Source organism: Melanotaenia boesemani, chromosome 12, assembly GCF_017639745.1.
Source record: "Melanotaenia boesemani isolate fMelBoe1 chromosome 12, fMelBoe1.pri, whole genome shotgun sequence".
In the NCBI taxonomy this organism is placed as follows: Eukaryota; Metazoa; Chordata; class Actinopteri; order Atheriniformes; family Melanotaeniidae; genus Melanotaenia; species Melanotaenia boesemani.
Genome location: NC_055693.1, coordinates 9,243,306 through 9,261,001, shown reverse-complemented (window position 1 = coordinate 9,261,001; position 17,696 = coordinate 9,243,306).

Here is a 17,696-nt window from a genome sequence, read left to right as displayed (position 1 = left end):
GTGTTTTTAGTCTAATTGTTATGTTTGTAGCAGTTCCATCTACAGTGTTGTCTCTGACTTTCTGGTCATCATTACATGTGTGTTACCTGCTGGTAGCGATCATGTAAAGTAAGTGTGGGTTAATTCCTTTTGTTTGACCATTGCTCACATACTATCAAAAGAGAGCAGACAACTTATTCGCTTTTACTTACAGCTTGTGGCTCAGGATCGGAAACATGGTCCTTGATTGTAGGAACAGACCCTCCTTTCAGCTAAAGTCTGGTTGCAAATCCCTTGTTGTACCGGCCCTTATTCATCCAGCAGTCCTTGGTGAAATGCAGGTCACAAATACAAACATTGGCTCAACTCTGTACCTGGCTCCCAAAAACAAACTATCCATTGCTGTCTAACCACTGATTCCTTCCGTTGAAAAAATGGTGCCGCTCACTTGTCCAATGAGTATTTATCAATGTAACACTGTGGCAAGCTCAGGAAAATCAAAATAGCATAATAGAGCCCCTTTAGAGTACAAGCAAGAATGATGCAAATCCCAAGAAATATAGCCTTATAAAACCAAATGTTTCCAAGAAATGAGAAATGTTTGTTTTTCAACTAAGGAATTATGAGCACTCATTTACAATCAAAAGTTGGTTTTAGGAATTATTACCACTTTGGAAATAAGGCAATGATGCATTAAAACATGCAGTCCAAAATGTTCAGTGTCTATAATAATTTGACTCCTAAATAAATGTAAAAATTCCTAAATTCTCTCATTCCCTCCATTCATTATAGTGTTTTTACTGGTCCAAAGCATTGGATAAATATGTAGAAATCATAAATAGAGTCCATCAGCAACAAGTTGTAAGTTTGTCACTACAGAACTATTTTTAGTAAAGGTTTGCTGGGCAGTGTAGCATGAGCAGCACATTGCTGGTATGTAATACTTCAAACACTAATAAGCCTCCACAGATCATTGCTGTTGCATAATATGACCCTAAGAGTCAGTGTTGTCATGTTTACAGACAGAGCAGCCTGCTGTTTTGATGTATAATGCTCAGTGTCCCAGGAGGCGTTTGGCAGACAAACGTCTGTGTTCCCACTCTGCGACACAGGATGGGAAGATCACAGTGTCTGAAGTTTCAGCCCAACAATGCCGTCACAGCCTGCAGGGATTGAGACTTTGCTTCTCTGCCATTATAATTCTGCATCTTTCTCCATGGGAAAACAGAGCAATCGTTTGATGTGATTCATCAGCTAACCAGAAATCCACTGACCACTTCTGTGTGCAGAAGTCTGCAAAATAGCCCAGAGGAAATTTGTTGTTTTGGAATTAAGAGTACTGACACCATTAAAAGTAATCTTCTAGAGGTCAAGTAAAGCTTTTAAGTCTGTCTATCTAATGTAATACTATTTTTTTCCTTACATACAAAGCCATACATACACGATACAACATAGTAACTTAACTCACTGCTCACTTCAGTCTATCTCAGACTTACTAACAGACACAATTAACTCACTGTTCACCATATTCTGAAGACACATTTCCTAATGTTCAAGGTTTTATCTTAGTTTTCTCCTTATTTGACAGTAACATTATGTTTTAGTCAAGAATACACAGTTTGTCAACTAACCAATTTGTTTGCTAGCTAACTTGATAACATTAGGAAACTTAAATACTACTGTAGACAACTGTAGTTTAGCTCAGCTATAGATAATATTGGGGATGAATGTGTTAAAAGTGGCATAGGCATTTTGTTTGAATTTTAAACTGAACAAGGGTGTTTTCAGAAGACAAGAAGGAAGCAGAGAGTGCAGCTCCAAAGTTATAATAGTTTTGGATTTTTTATTAGTTTTAGTTTTTATTTCATTTTGACTTTGTTGTTCAAATTCAGTTAGTTTTAAATTAGTTTTTAGAGCAGATTTTCTAGTTTTTATTAGTTTGGTTTATTTAAATGCTCAGTTTTACTTTAGTTTTTATTAGTTTTAGTTTTAGTTTTTTGTTTGTTTTTTAACTTAGGGTATTTATCAGGTGCAAAATTCAAAATAATCAGAATAAGCACTGTATAATAAAACTCAAAAAGATACAATTTTTAAAAACTGTATCAGGAGGAAACATGAACAGCCATTGACAAATCAAACACAACAGCCCATAAGACAGCAGCCTTAAGTAAAAAAAAATGTGTGCAATGCTGTTTCTGAGATAGTGTGCTTGGTAAAAATCAACCTAACCAACATACTAAAGACACACGCCAACATAACAACATGAATCCATTCAAGAGACAGTTCACAGTCCTTGGCAGCCAGGAGTCTAAAGGAGCTCAATCTGACTAATCATGAACAACCTCAACAACCCAACAACCTCTAGACCAGAACTTTAATTCATTCAGATTAAACAATTCATAATGAACTACATAAAGAATTGAACTAGAGGTGCAGCAACTTTAGTGCAAATCACTGCAGCTGATTATCAGTACAGAACCTCACACGTTATGTTACATTCATGATAAAGTAAATGCAGTGAATATTTTAGACACTGAAAGTGAACATGTCTGGTAGAACACAGAGCCAGCAGCTGGTTAAGATACTGATAAATCTCAGATGGATGCTGATGTGCTTTTCTTTTCTTTTCAGAATTAAAAGTTTAGTCTCCCAGTAAGAACCAGGAGAAACTCCTCCATGCATCCATCTCCAGTAGGCTGGATTACTGTACTGGTCTTTAACAGGACTTCCCAGTAAGAACCAGGAGAAACTCCTCCATGCATCCATCTCCAGTAGGATGGATTACTGTACTGGTCTTTAACAGGACTTCCCAGTAAGAACCAGGAGAAACTCCTCCATGCATTCATCTCCAGTAGGATGGATTACTGTACTGGTCTTTAACAGGACTTCCCAGTAAGAACCAGGAGAAACTCCTCCATGCATCCATCTCCAGTAGGATGGATTACTGTACTGGTCTTTAACAGGACTTCCCAGTAAGAACCAGGAGAAACTCCTCCATGCATCCATCTCCAGTAGGATGGATTACTGTACTGGTCTTTAACAGGACTTCCCAGTAAGAACCAGGAGAAACTCCTCCATGCATCCATCTCCAGTAGGATGGATTACTGTACTGGTCTTTAACAGGACTTCCCAGTAAGAACCAGGAGAAACTCCTCCATGCATTCATCTCCAGTAGGATGGATTACTGTACTGGTCTTTAACAGGACTTCCCAGTAAGAACCAGGAGAAACTCCTCCATGCATCCATCTCCAGTAGGATGGATTACTGTACTGGTCTTTAACAGGACTTCCCAGTAAGAACCAGGAGAAACTCCTCCATGCATCCATCTCCAGTAGGATGGATTACTGTGATTTTTATTTATATTTCAGTTAACTAGAATGTTTTTTTTAAATTCTAGTTTTCGTTTTTTCGTTAGTTTTCGTTAACTATTATAACCTTGTGCAGCTCTTTCCAGCGGCATTGAACATTGTTTAATACGTTAACATATCATGGCTGCATCCTCAGGTAAAGGTGACAAAACACACCTGAATTAAATTAAATTGACCCAACAGCCTATAAAGTTCTGCACAATGACTCATTAATTTGAGTCAGGTTTGTTGGAGCAGGGGTACATTGAAAACCTGCAGGACTGCAGCTTTTGTGGGGCCAAATTAAATATCCCCGTTTTACATAACAGCTCCTGTCACAGACATAAAGGAATTGTATAAAAAGGCTACTGCAACTGTATTAGGACAGTTACATATGTTAGGTTATAGATGTACAGAACAAGGCAACAACATTTCTCAAGTGGACAGCATGATAAACTGACAAGAGGTGCTATACCAAAGGAAGCTTCAGAAGACTTAAAGCTTTGCACAGCATAAAGCATGAAAAGAGCAGCAGTAATGCAAATTCAACTTTTGTTTTAGCCTCTGTGTAGGCAGCTGGGAGTTAACAGACATTCACCTGTGTCATGAGCTGCCAGGGTTTAATTTTTATACGCTGCAGAGCTTCCAAGCCAGACTGTGTCAAACAGCTGCTGCTCTCATTTCTTGGTGTCTTTTAGGCATATGACATGTTGTTAGTGAAACTGCATTTTTCATCTACAGCTGAAGTTACCTTATGTTAGTGTGATGTTAACCGAAAGACTGATCTGCTTGTCACTGGGCCTCTACTGGTGAATATGATGTGCTTTAATCAGTGTACAAAAATCAAAGTGAGCTATGTGCTAACAATGAGTTGTCTTTGCTTTTCCATCACAGTTTGATTTAGTTTCTCTGTGGACATTAATAAAACAGATAAATGCAAAGATGTGCATGAATCTGCTCATATGACCCGGACGGTGGTTTCCAGTGCGTTATAGCACACCAAAAAACTATATACCAGATCATAAGAATTCAAAAAGAAGAAAAAAAATTGAATTAACATTAATTAACATGAACTAGATAATGTTGCGAGCATAAACTTAGTCCATAACTTTTAATAGTGAAGTATTAATATAAACTAGTTTAGATTTAATCCAGTTTCTCTGACGCAGGACCATGCATAACACTGCCTGTACATAATGCTGCAAGCAAATCTACACAAGGCAGGGGGCAGGGTTCTTGAACACCACTGGCCCACCTGGCCCATTATTGGATGATTAGTTTTGTTTTTGTTTTGTTTTTTGGGGGGGATTTATATTTAAAAAAATAAATAAATAGCCTCCTTGCTGGTTGTCCCTTGGATAATTATAAATCACACTACAATTATTAATGTATTATTATTATAAGCTGCAATATTTCAAATTTCAGGAAATAAATTTAATAGGTCAGAATATAAAGGGATGAATGCAAAATTGACAAAATGCAGAGAAAAATAAGAAAAAAGTATATTAAGAACATTACTGACCTCTTGGCTGATATCTCTTTTGTTCAATATAACTGACAAGGACTTGGTCATCTAAGTTGGGTGAGTACATTATGCCTTGTTTGTAGGGGTGGGACGCCATTAAATTTTTTTGGGTTTTTAATTAATTAATCTTGATTAATTACATTTTAATTGCATAACTATATTTGCAACAAAAAGCAACATTTTTAATTTAAATGGATTTTAGTAAATCAAATAATCAACATTAATATTGTAAACTAAAGCTCTAGTGATGTCTGGAAAAATGCATTTAATTGCATTTCAATTTAAAACTATTACTTAAATAATTAAAATAATTATTTGGAATTTGCATAATCTTGCTGGACCTGACCAGAGGGGACAGAAAAAATAAACAGAAGTAAAAAGTGAAAAAGAAGGAGAAAAAAAGAAAGAGGAGACAAAGATACGACAGGCAGATGGCAATGACCCTTCAACCCAACTAAACAACTGCTACACCTTTTACAAAAAAAGCAGATAATTTCCTACAGTTTTTACTAGAATGCAAAGGTGACAATCATCTGTAGTTCCTAAAATAGATAAATAACCAAAACAACAACAAAAACACACACACACACACGGCAACAAAGTACCAGAAACGCACAACAAAACCTGAACAAAAGTAGCTCTTAGTATAAACTCACTGGGCAACTCAGTGACTGTGTCAGCATGCAGAGCATGAGGAATGAGGAGTGATCAGTGTTGAGTGTGATCATGTAAATGCAACCATGCCTCTCCAGAGGCCAGAAGCAGACTTGGGTGGCCCAGAGACCCGGGCGATCAGCAGCAATCCCAGAACACAAACCCAAGCCACCCCACCACAAAAACGACCCTAGTCCCACCCAGAGGGTGGCATAGTCAGGCCCAGCCTGAACCACCTGCAGTAACAGGGCACATGCCTCGGCGGGCCAAGATTGGCAGCCTCCAACCCCAGTGGGCACTGGCCACCATCCAGAGCGAAAACTCCCAAGAGGCCTGAAGCGGTCCATCCAGAGGCCCTTGCACCAAGGAAATACTGCCATCCTTGCTGAATAAGCTGAACTTCCACAATTAAGGCTGTTTATCCTGATAATGGACAGTATGTATTTGTTAATGTTGTTTTAAGTATTTAATATTTCAGGCAAACATATAAGATAGGCAATTAATAAATCTCACTTATAATGCGAAACTTTGTCTCAGCATCTTAGAAACAGGTTGATGTCACAGATTTCAGTTTTTTTTTTTTTATTTATTTTACGTTTTGTTTTTTGGTGGGTTTTTTTGACAGTTTTTAATGCTTTAAGACATATGCTGTCATTTCCTTTTTTGGTCATATGTTTGATACGCTTGTCTGTGTGAGAAAGTACTGTACAATAAAGCAGAGAGAAAAGAAAAGTATTGATCAATAGCTGTCTCTACATTACAGGTGCCGGAATAATCCAGTCCACCAGTTGATGTGCTCAGTATGGGGTTAAACAGTGCACTACTCTACTTTCACAAACACAACATGCATCACCAGATGCCTCTCTAAATTGAACATCTATTCTCTCTCATTTGTTGCATGGTGCAGTGTTGACATCTCAGAGAAATGGAAAACATTACATTCAGCTGCACAGGCATTAAAACATGTTCTTCCTTTCAGTCAGGTTGATGCAGATTGTTCCCAAATCTTACTGAGGGACACTGGGATGCACAACTTTAACAATAAGGCCCCTCAAGATATAGTGCAAGACTAAGACCTCTGAAAAGAATAGTTCAGGAAATTCCCTGAATCCCAGGCCTTTTTGTTTTCTCTGACAACTTTAGTCTTGGACTCATTTTCAACTTTTCTGCTATTTGTCATCGTCTGGTTAGTCGACCACACTTCAAAGAATTAGTGGAGCAGAAAGGTGGGCTTGTTTTTTGTGTGGCCAGAAGCACTGATTATCAGCTAGATATCAGTACCAATATAAGCTCAAGTTTCTCTTTAAGACCTGAAATCAACATGCTCAAACTGAAGTTTTCCTCTTATCAGCTGAGCTCTGCTCAACTAGAAAATCTATTAAAAGTCACAGTTGTGAGTCTAACTTTTTTTCCATTTTCATTTTCCATTTCACTTAATTCACATTTTATTAAAGGAATAAGCATTTTAAAGTATATACTCTCGCTGCCAAGGAACAGGTACATTATTCCTTGATTTAGAATGAAAAATAAATCCAGGAGATGTGACTAGCTATACTAGCTGAAGCCTCAAATGCTCATCGTTAATGTTTGATTATGAATTGTTTTGTAGTCCGTTTGATCCCAAATTGTTTTTAGTTTAACTACTGGTGCATCAGACAAGGCTGTTCACAACTACTTGTCACACCTCTTAACACTTATGGCCGGATTTATGACAAAATAAAACAAATAAAAGGGAATGTATGACTTACAACAGAATAAGGACGTTTCACATGTTCTCATGCAATCCAAAGAAAAGCAATGATTCCTGTATTTCAGTAGCCTTTATTTATTTTTTGCTAACAGCTCAAATATATACATGCCGAGCCTAAGAACAAATTTAAGAGTTCTTCAACTCTGAACAACACTCTAGCAGTTCTTTTTTTAAGCCAGCAGGTCACAAGGTCATGTAGCTGAAGGAGAAGTTGGCATGCTCTCTTTTCATTTCAATGCAAGAGGACAGGATGGGTTAGGGTTGCCACTAGTTAACCCCGGCTGACAGAGAAAGATGAGTGGGAATGAGTGAGCAGGCAGTGATGGAGGGTCCTCTCCTCCTCCTAATAAAGAAGAGAGGGGAGGCCAAACGATGTTAAATCACCTCCAACGCCTGCCTCTCACACAGAGCCACGCCGTTAAAGTGGCTGCTGCAAAGTAGAGGGCCTGTTTCCAAGAAGCTCATTTGACAAACATTGGGGTTTATGGTAGTTGTGCGGCGCAGAGCTTGAGTGAGCCATTTGCGTTTTATTCAATCTACTTAACCAGCGGACGCAGATTGTAAAGGCTGGCAGCCACACTGAGTGGAGGCAATATTGATGGCAGTGCTGTAAATGAAACTGCTGATGACACAGAAATATTGATGGGGGCATCTCATGTCTGAATGTGAAGGAAGGCAACATGCCATCACAGCTATTCCTGCAGCTTACTTAAGTATCTGAATTGTATAAAGAGGCACACCACACTGCACACTTATTGAGTTGAGGAGCTATGTAAAAAGGCTGTAATTCCCAAGTGATTACTAATATTTTTATTAGATATCTTAAATTAAACTGCACTGTTTACACCCTAATAAGATATTTACATCTTTATTTCAAATCCACTGTGATGCTGTACAAAGTTACAAAAAGAAATGTGTCTGAGTCCAACTACATGTGCACCTGACTGGATATGCTTTAAGTTTAGGGCTCATTTTATGTTCTGCAATATTTTTCTCCTAATAAGATGAAGTAGTAGTTTATTTCATGAAGAAGAGTAACTGAAACTGGATCCACCGCACCGGTTTGCACTGCAGCAGGGACATCCTTGTGCTGGGTTAATCCATCCAACACAGCCATATAGACCAGGGATACTCGATTCGGTCATACAAGGCCCACAGTCCTGCAGGTTTTCAGTGGTTCCCTGCTCCAACACACCTGACTCAAATTAATGAGTCATTGTAGAGAACCTCATAGGCTGTTGGATCCATTTAATTTGAGTCAGGTGTGTATAACTAGTAACCTTTATTTATAACCAGGTTAGTCAATTAAGAACCTGTTTTCATTTACAATGATGGCCTGGCCAGGAGACAGGGATACATTGAAAACCTGCAGGACTGTGCACCTGTAAACCTTGTAGATCCGAACTGAGTACCCCTAGTCTAGTAACCTGACAAAGACTAATTTCTTCTTCCAATTGTTCAACACAAATTATTTGCAAGCCTCAGCTCCGTTTATACAATATAGTTTAAGCTTACACCTGTATGCAGGATTGCAATTGAGGCATAGGCATTTAAAAATGCTTTAGCAACAAAAAATAAATAAATAAAAAAAAGCATGGTATTAAAGTTTCAAAGAGGCTGACAAAGTAATTACAAATTGGTTTCAGACCAGGCATGCACCACTCGCTGACAGGCTTTTAAGCAATTTTCTCGTCCTTGTGTTTGTTTGATGCTTGTTCCTGCAATGTCATTCAAGAAAAATCACACAGAAATGTGGATCAAAGTCATTGTGTGTCATTAACTTGCAAAATGTTCTCAAAGAAAAGCTGCTCTAAGAAACTTTTCTCTCACATTTGCTGTCAAGAATCAAACATTTTACCACCAGATTAAATGTCAATTTGAATACATTTAATAAAATATAAATAAAATAAAAATAAAAAAATCTTTCGTATCATTCTATTTACACAGACAGCAAAACTTGTATTGACCCCTGATGGTTTATTTTTATGCTGCACAGTAGCCTAGATAGGCAAGGTATTAAGTGAACACTGCACTTTCATTTCAGCCTTAGGGCATTATTACTTCCAGTACTAATTTGGCTTCACTATTCTACATCCTCTTAAGACCAATCACTAAAATGTTCTGTGGAGTAATTAGCTAAAATGAGTCATGGTGCATCTTTTTGTCTGCTGCAATGCAAACTTTGCCTGTTTTGTTAGAAAAAAAGGACATAAAACTAGATTTCTTTTTTCATCTTGCTCATGAGTGCTCCGCTGAGATCAGCACAGTGTAGGCGTTAAAGCCAGGAATGCGTAGAATTGCAGTCTGGCTGTGCAGTTTTGCTCTGCATCCCAGTTATGAAATCAGTCAATACAAAAAAATGGCTGCAAGCTTTTGGGTTTTTGAGCAACAAAGGAAGATTTGGCTGCATCTTTCATTTTTGCTTCCCACGTTCCAATTCAGATAAAGCCCTCCTACATCTATCTGAAACATGAAAAGTTCAGCATTATGAGGTTTCTCACCACGACACTGCTCACTGTGAAATAGACCGGACTCTGCAGTGATAAAAATGAACAATTAAACTAAAACAAACAACTGTACACCATCTGCTGTTTGTGTGATGTGAAATCAAGTCTTCTATTGCTGTTCCAAATATTACTGAATTTCTGCAAATACATCTTAAAAAGTATTCCTTTTAGAGGAGTCAGATTAAGATCAATTCTTTCAGTTTATATCAGGATGTATATGCTTTTCAGGTTCTGTCAGGGCAAGTTACACAAGTAGTGTGTGACAAGAGCAATAAAACTGAATTTTTGGTTTAGTAAATGTTCAATTATTTAAAAAAATGTAATAATTAATTGTACAATTAATTATTTAACTTAATTAACTTTGTAGTCGTGTCGTCGGACTTGCGGCCGCATGTCCTGGACACTCGGGTGAAGAGAGGGGCGGAGCTGTCAACTGATCACCACCTGGTGGTGAGTTGGCTCAGATGGTGGGGGAGGATGCCGGTCAGGCCTGGCAGGCCCAAGCGTGTTGTGAGGGTCTGCTGGGAACGTCTGGCAGAGTCCCCTGTCAGAAAGAGTTTCAACTCCCATCTCCGGCAGAGCTTCAACCAAGTCCCGGGTGAGGCGGGGGACATTGAGTCTGAATGGGCTGTGTTCCGTGCCTCTATTGTCGAGGCGGCCAGCCGCAGCTGTGGCCGTAAGGTCGTCGGTGCCTGTCGTGGCGGTAACCCCCGAACTCGTTGGTGGACGCCGACAGTAAGGGATGCCGTCAAGCTGAAGAAGGAGTCCTATCGGGCCTTTTTGGCCTGTGGGACTCCAGAGGCAGCTGATGGGTATCGGCGGGCTAAGCGGAGCGCGGCTTCGGCGGTCGCTAAGGCAAAAGCTCGGGCGTGGGAGGAGTTTGGAGAGGCCATGGAGAATGACTTCCGGACGGCTTCGAGGAGATTCTGGTCCACCATCCGGCGGCTCGGGAGGGGAAAGCAGTGCTCCGTCAACACTGTGTACAGTGGGGATGGGGGGCTGCTGACCTCGACTCGAGACGTTGTGAGGCGGTGGAGGGAATACTTCGAAGACCTCCTCAATCCCACCAACACGTCTTCTGATGAGAAAGCAGAGTCTGGGGTAGCTGGTGCTGGCTCGCCTATCTCTGGGGCTGAGGTCGCTGAGGTGGTTAAAAATCTCCTTGGTGGCAAGGCCCCGGGGGTGGATGAGGTCCGCCCAGAGTTCCTTAAGGCTCTGGATGCCGTAGGGCTGTCTTGGTTGACACGCCTCTGCGGCATCGCGTGGACATCGGGGACAGTCCCCCTGGACTGGCAGACTGGGGTGGTGGTCCCCCTCTTCAAAAAGGGGGACCGGAGGGTGTGCTCCAACTACAGGGGGATCACACTCCTCAGCCTCCCCGGTAAGGTCTATTCAGGGGTGCTGCAGAGGAGGGTCCGTCAGATAGTCGAACCTCGAATTGAGGAGGAGCAGTGTGGTTTTCGTCCCGGTCGTGGAACAGTGGACCAGCTCTACACCCTCTTTGGGGTCCTCGAGGGGGCATGGGAGTTTGCCCAACCAATCTACATGTGTTTTGTGGATTTGGAGAAGGCATTTGACCGTGTTCCCCGGGGACTCCTGTGGGGGGTACTCCGGGAGTATGGAGTGCCGGACTCGCTTGTAAGAGCTGTCCGGTCCCTGTACGACCGGTGTCAGAGCTTGGTCCGCATTGCCGGCAGTAAATCAGAATCGTTTCCGGTGCGGGTTGGACTCCGCCAAGGCTGTCCTTTGTCACCGATTCTGTTCATAACTTTTATGGACAGAATTTCTAGGCGCAGCCGAGGTGTCGAGGGGATCTGGTTCGGTGGCCTCAGGATTGGGTCTCTGCTCTTTGCGGATGACGTGGTTCTGTTGGCTTCATCGGGACGTGATCTTCAGCTCGCACTGGAGCGATTCGCAGCCGAGTGTGAAGCGGCTGGGATGAGAATCAGCACCTCCAAATCCGAGACCATGGTCCTCAGCCGGAAAAGGGTGGAGTGCTCTCTCCGGGTCTGCGATGGGGTCCTGCCCCAAGTGGAGGAGTTTACATATCTCGGGGTCTTGTTCACGAGTGAGGGAAGGATGGAGCGAGAGATTGACAGGCGGATCGGTGCGGCGTCCGCGGTGATGCGGGCTCTGCATCGGTCTGTCGTGGTGAAGAGAGAGCTGAGCCGAAAGGCAAAGCTCTCAATTTACCGGTCGATCTACGTTCCTACCCTCACCTATGGTCATGAACTGTGGGTAATGACCGAAAGAACGAGATCTCGAATACAAGCGGCCGAAATGAGTTACCTCCGCAGGGTGGCCGGGCTCTCCCTTAGAGATAGGGTGAGAAGCTCGGTGATCCGGGAGGGGCTCAGAGTAGAGCCGCTTCTCCTCCACATCGAGAGGAGCCAGATGAGGTGGCTCGGGCATCTGGTTAGGATGCCTCCTGGACGCCTCCCTGGTGAGGTGTTCCGGGCACATCCCACCGGAAGGAGGCCCCGGGGCAGACCCAGGACACGCTGGACAGACTACATCTCTCGGCTGGCCTGGGAACGCCTCGGGATCCCTTCGGATGAGCTGGTGAATGTGGCCGGGGAGAGGGAAGTCTGGGTTTCCCTGCTTAGGCAGCTGCCCCCGCGACCCGACTCCGGATAAGCGGAAGAGAATGGATGGATGGAGAATGGATGGATGTCCAAAACACAGTATACAAATTTTAAGTAAAATTAGACTCCCTCAGTGCTGGCAACAGAGGGCAAAAACCAGGGAAACAAAAGAAAATTTTATGTAGCTGCTTGTGTGTCAAAAGCAGAGGAGTGTTTCTTAGGTGTGTCACTTGGTCTTTAAATTAAAGTTCAATTTTCTTGTGTTTCACTTCACTACTCACCACCCACACATGCAGTCACACTATCTGTTTCTCACAAGCACAGCACGCACATTCCTTGGCCATTTCTCTGGTGGCTGTTCGGCAAGTTACAGCAACTCTCTAAAGTCAACATCAGGCTACTGATGGTTAACTCCAGCTGTAAAATATGGTGCCCTTTCACTACACTATAGGAGCAAGGAAGGGTTAATGGAAAGCGTTGACCCAGTCCAGACAAAAAATGACATGTTGCCCTTCTAATTTTCTGCCCAGTGGGGTCACAAAGGCAAAACCTACGAGTTTTAAGGCAACCACAAAGAACGCAAAATTACCTGTGACTTTTTGTGTGCCCTTTTAAAACGGACAGATAGTCGTACTTCATGTGGTATGAACTACAATGTTGATGGACGACTGTTTAGGGTCAAAGAGCTGATCTACAGTGAAAATAGATTTCTAAAAATATTTACAAGGAGGAGTGCATCTTCTTAGTGTAGAAATATTTAAATAAATTTATGCACAGAGTTGTCAGGTGATGCAGTGGATAGTACCATCACCTCACTGTTCAAACTTCAGCTGGACCCATCTGTGGGGAGCCTAAATGTTCTGCCTGGATTTTAACTAAATTTCTGGTTTCTTCTACAGTCCAAAGACACGGATGTTGAATGAATTTTCAAGCTGCCTGCAACCCAGACAGGGATAAGGTAGGTTTAGAAAATGAATGAACAGAAGGACAAAGAATGAGGCCATGTGGGTTTTCTGATATTGTTGCATTTGAAAGAAGTGTTATCTAAATGGATGCCACCTAACTAAAGTATTCAAACCTGCACTCCTTTATATCGCCAAGCTCAATGAACAAAACAATGTGCCCCATCACACCACTATTACTGTACAAGGATGGCTCAAGACACACAAAACTGAATTCAAGATGTCTTTCTCAAATTCCATAAATTTAATTTTAATGAAGTGGATATGATGGGACAAAACGGGCTCCAACCAGTCAAGCCTGTGATGAAGACAAAGGATGGTTTTACCATTATGGCTGCTCAGTGTAAAAGTAGTTAGTCAAAAGGAAGAATGATTTTTCCAGTCCTTGTAACACCTCAAGTCCTTTTCTAAAACTTATATTGTTTTATTGTTGCTGTGGCAACAGCTTGAGACAACAAAATTGTCATATTTGACAATGAACTGTCAAATAAAGGGAAGTGCCTGGATGCACATAGAGGGCAACCAGTGGAGGACCAGCAACAATGAGCCACACATACCCCCCACCCTACCCAAACCTGAGGGAGCAAACCTGATAACCAGTTAGTTTTATGAGCTTTTAGATGTTTTATTACATTTATGTTGCAATTGCTGATTTCTTAACTCGACACCGTGTTTGCAAAAATATCATGTTGATGGTGGACTTGCTTCAACATAACTGTTCCAGTTAGATAGCAAATACTAAAATCAGTTAATATGTCAATTATTCTATTCTACTATTCTATTCTACAGTCATTTAGCAGACGCTTTTATCCAAAGCGACTTACATTTGAGAGTAAGAACACCACAAGCATGAATTCAAACAAGATGGGACATCATAATTAAGTGATAGACTGCTTTGAGTCCAGCTGGACCCAGGTGCTGTCATTATAATTATACAACAGCTCCTTCCCTGTACAGTAAGTTTTTTTGTGTCTAAACCAGTCAAAAACAGCCATTAATTTGCCAATCAGTGGCGCATAAAAGAGTACAATCACATGACAACGCATAGATTCCCTCTCAAAGCAAGTATTTGTCACACAAAGCAACATGTGGATGTGTCACAAATTCAAGACCCACGAGAGGCAGTCAGATTGAAAACTTAAGTCTTTAATTACTTCTAAACAAGGCCAAAGAGAGGGCAGCAAAGCAGCTATTTCTGAGAAAACAAAGTCTACAATAATCAAAGGACAATCAAAGAGGAGCTAGGATGGCATGAGCATGTGGGAGAAAACTAATGATAAAAGAAATAAGCAGTAGAGAAGGAAGCCTTGCTTTAAGCAACCCCAGCTAAACTGAAAACAGTGACTGAAATTTAGAGTTTGCCAATGGCAGGAAGCAAAGTTACCAATCATGAGCCAGGGAATAAAACAAAGTGAAGTACAATAAAACACATGAATGCCAGGTAAATGCCAACCAAGCCCAAAAAAGGAGCAACAGGAGCAATACACATAGGAAAACTAAAACAAACCCTTACTTAACACAAAATCAATCCCAGAAACCAAAGTACAAAATCCAAACCACAACACAGCAAAACCCACAGACCCTAGTGATCTGGAGAGAGACTTTTTTTTTTTTTTTTTTTTTTTTGCCATAATGCAAAACTACCATACATTTGAAAAGCGTCAATTAAGATACAGTATTTAGACTTTCAGCTTTAATTAAGAGGGTTTAACAAGAGTTTCACTTTTAGGAACTATTTAAGAACTCAAGACTTGTTTTGTATCATATTAGGGAAAAGTCCATTTTATTCTTTATACCTAAAGTATCTGTAAAGGAAATTGTTCATTGTTACCTAGTCAAACCCTTAGTACATGAGTGTGAAGTGAAAGTATTTTTCTGGGTTTTATTATGAAATTGATCAATCAGGGAGCATCCGTGACAGAAGGCAATTCAGCGTCTCTGGTATATGAGCTCAAAGAATCTTCTGTCATATAATTTATAGCACAAAGAACTGAATGTCTCAGCATACACACCAACAGTTATCAGTAATTATGCCTGTGCATTGTTCTTTTTCTATCTATTACACACCCACCTGGTCCTTTATTATCCCGAGTCAAAATATGATAAGACAACAATCATATCTTTATGACATGCACTGAGTGGAAAGTATTATTCTTCACATCATATCTAAGTAAAACACATTGTATAAACTGAGAAAAAGATCAGCATAAACATACTCTCTCAGATTTATTCACCCATTTAAATGAACCGTAGAAGATGCCTCCTAAAATCTGTCTGGCCACAGTCAGAAGAGAAGAAACATTTCCTATTCCCTCTTCCTTTGGTCACCACTTCTTTTTTGATTGTATTTAATTCTATTTCTTCATCAGTTCTTGTAGGTTCAGTCCCAGCTAGTTTTCAGAAAACTGTGTGCAAAATACAACATTTGCATGTTCTACTGGCCATCAATCAACACAAACTGAGAAAGTAGATCAGACTTCTATCCCTGGAGATGAAAACTCCCATCACTTCTCCTATCAGTCAGAAAACTAACATGCAGGTATATCATTGCCGTGAACAGCCTGTCTCAGGTCATCAAAAATATATTCCCTAGGAGCTAAAGCATATTTTCACATTTTGTGTCATTTGGTTTTTCAGTATTTTTACTAAAGGTCTTTGTTCTATGAAGCAGGAGTAGGGAAAATAGCCATATCTTAAACACGTCCATGGCTGTCACACCTGTGGGCGATGTGGGTGTTTTGACACCCACACTTTTCATGGTGAGAGGGTCCAACACCCACAATTTTTTTTTTTTTTTTTTTTTACTTTCGCTCAAACTCTGCATCCCTCCCTCCTCTACCCCTCCCGCCTCTGTTGCTTCTTGAATCATAATAGACTGTCAGTGATCAGCTGATCGGCTTTTGTGTAGCGTCTGTCGTTTGTTTATCGTTCAGCTCATTTTGAAGAGGAGCAAACTAGTAGGTTTAGCCTGCATTATTTAACCCCAGATTGGGGTCTGCCTCTGGGCTCTTGGGGCTCGGGGGGCCCTTCGCTCTGGCCACCCTGGATGCACTGGGACCTGGGGGTGGGTTCTGGCTGAAGCCTTCCTCTACCGTCCTCGTGGTGGGTCCACGTAGTCTTTGTGGTGCGGTGGCTTAGGATCGTGCTCCAGGATTGCCGCTGATCGCCCGGGTCTCTGGGCCGCCCCAGTCTGCCTCTAGCCTCCGTGGAGGTGTAGTCGCATTTGCACGATTACACTCATCTTTGCTCACTCCTGACTCCTCATACTCTGCATGCTGACACAGTCACTGAGTTATCCAGTGGGTTTATACACAAGCTATTTTCATTTAGGTTTTTTTTTTTTTTTTTTTTTTTAATGTGTGTGTCTTTGGTACTTTGGTTGTTGTGATACATCTTGCTGTTGTTGTCTTGGTTATTTTTTTTAGGAACTCCTAACGACTGTCAGCTTAGTTTACCTGGAAAAGCATTTTTCCCACTTTCTTTTTTACTTCTCTCCATTACTGTCTGTTTTTTTTCTGTCCCCTTTCGGTCAGGTTCAGCAAGATTACATAAATTCCATAATACCAAATAAATAAAACAATATATTTAAACAAATAAAGAAATTAAAAAAGATCATCAACAGGAGCCTTATACCCATAAAACTCTTCTTGGCAAAGCACATTTGTTCGGCACAACACAGCAGCCAGATCATTCTGTTTGCTACGATGCTGGACAAGTTTAAAAAAAAAAAAAAAAAGTAGGGGGTGTAATTACACTTTAATATTTGTTAGTAATTCATTACCCCCAAGCATGCCTTTCTATTCAGATACACAGCCCTCTGATGGTGAAATTGGTATTTTGTTAAAATTTGTAACTCTCAATCCATAGTTATGGTTCAGAAAATAAACTTGACTTTGTTTAGCAGTGTGATCACACTAGAAGTAGCTGACCCCCCCCAAATAAATTGCCCAGACAGTCAATATCATGCACACAGCCAGCACCATCTGAATTAAGCGCAAACATGTGGAAGCACTTTAGCTTCTGTGAAGCTGAACTAAATTATATTTTGTTACACAACAAACTCGAGAAACCACATTACATATTTTCAGCCAAAACAGGATGAAAAAAACAATCTGAGGGTTTTCTGGTTGGCAGTAAATGCATCTAACAAGTGGTGTCAAATCTTCATCTCAACTTGGAAAGGCCAATGCAAATTACAAACTCTACTGCAACTATTTTTCCCAAGGATTTCTGCACATTTTGCACTATGTTGCACTTTAGATCCCTGATATAACGAATATATTTTATTGTCTCAATTATCATTACAATATACAATGAGATGAGATTAATCTACATACAACATTACCACAGAGTCTTATCACTTAAACTGTGGACTTTATGAAACATG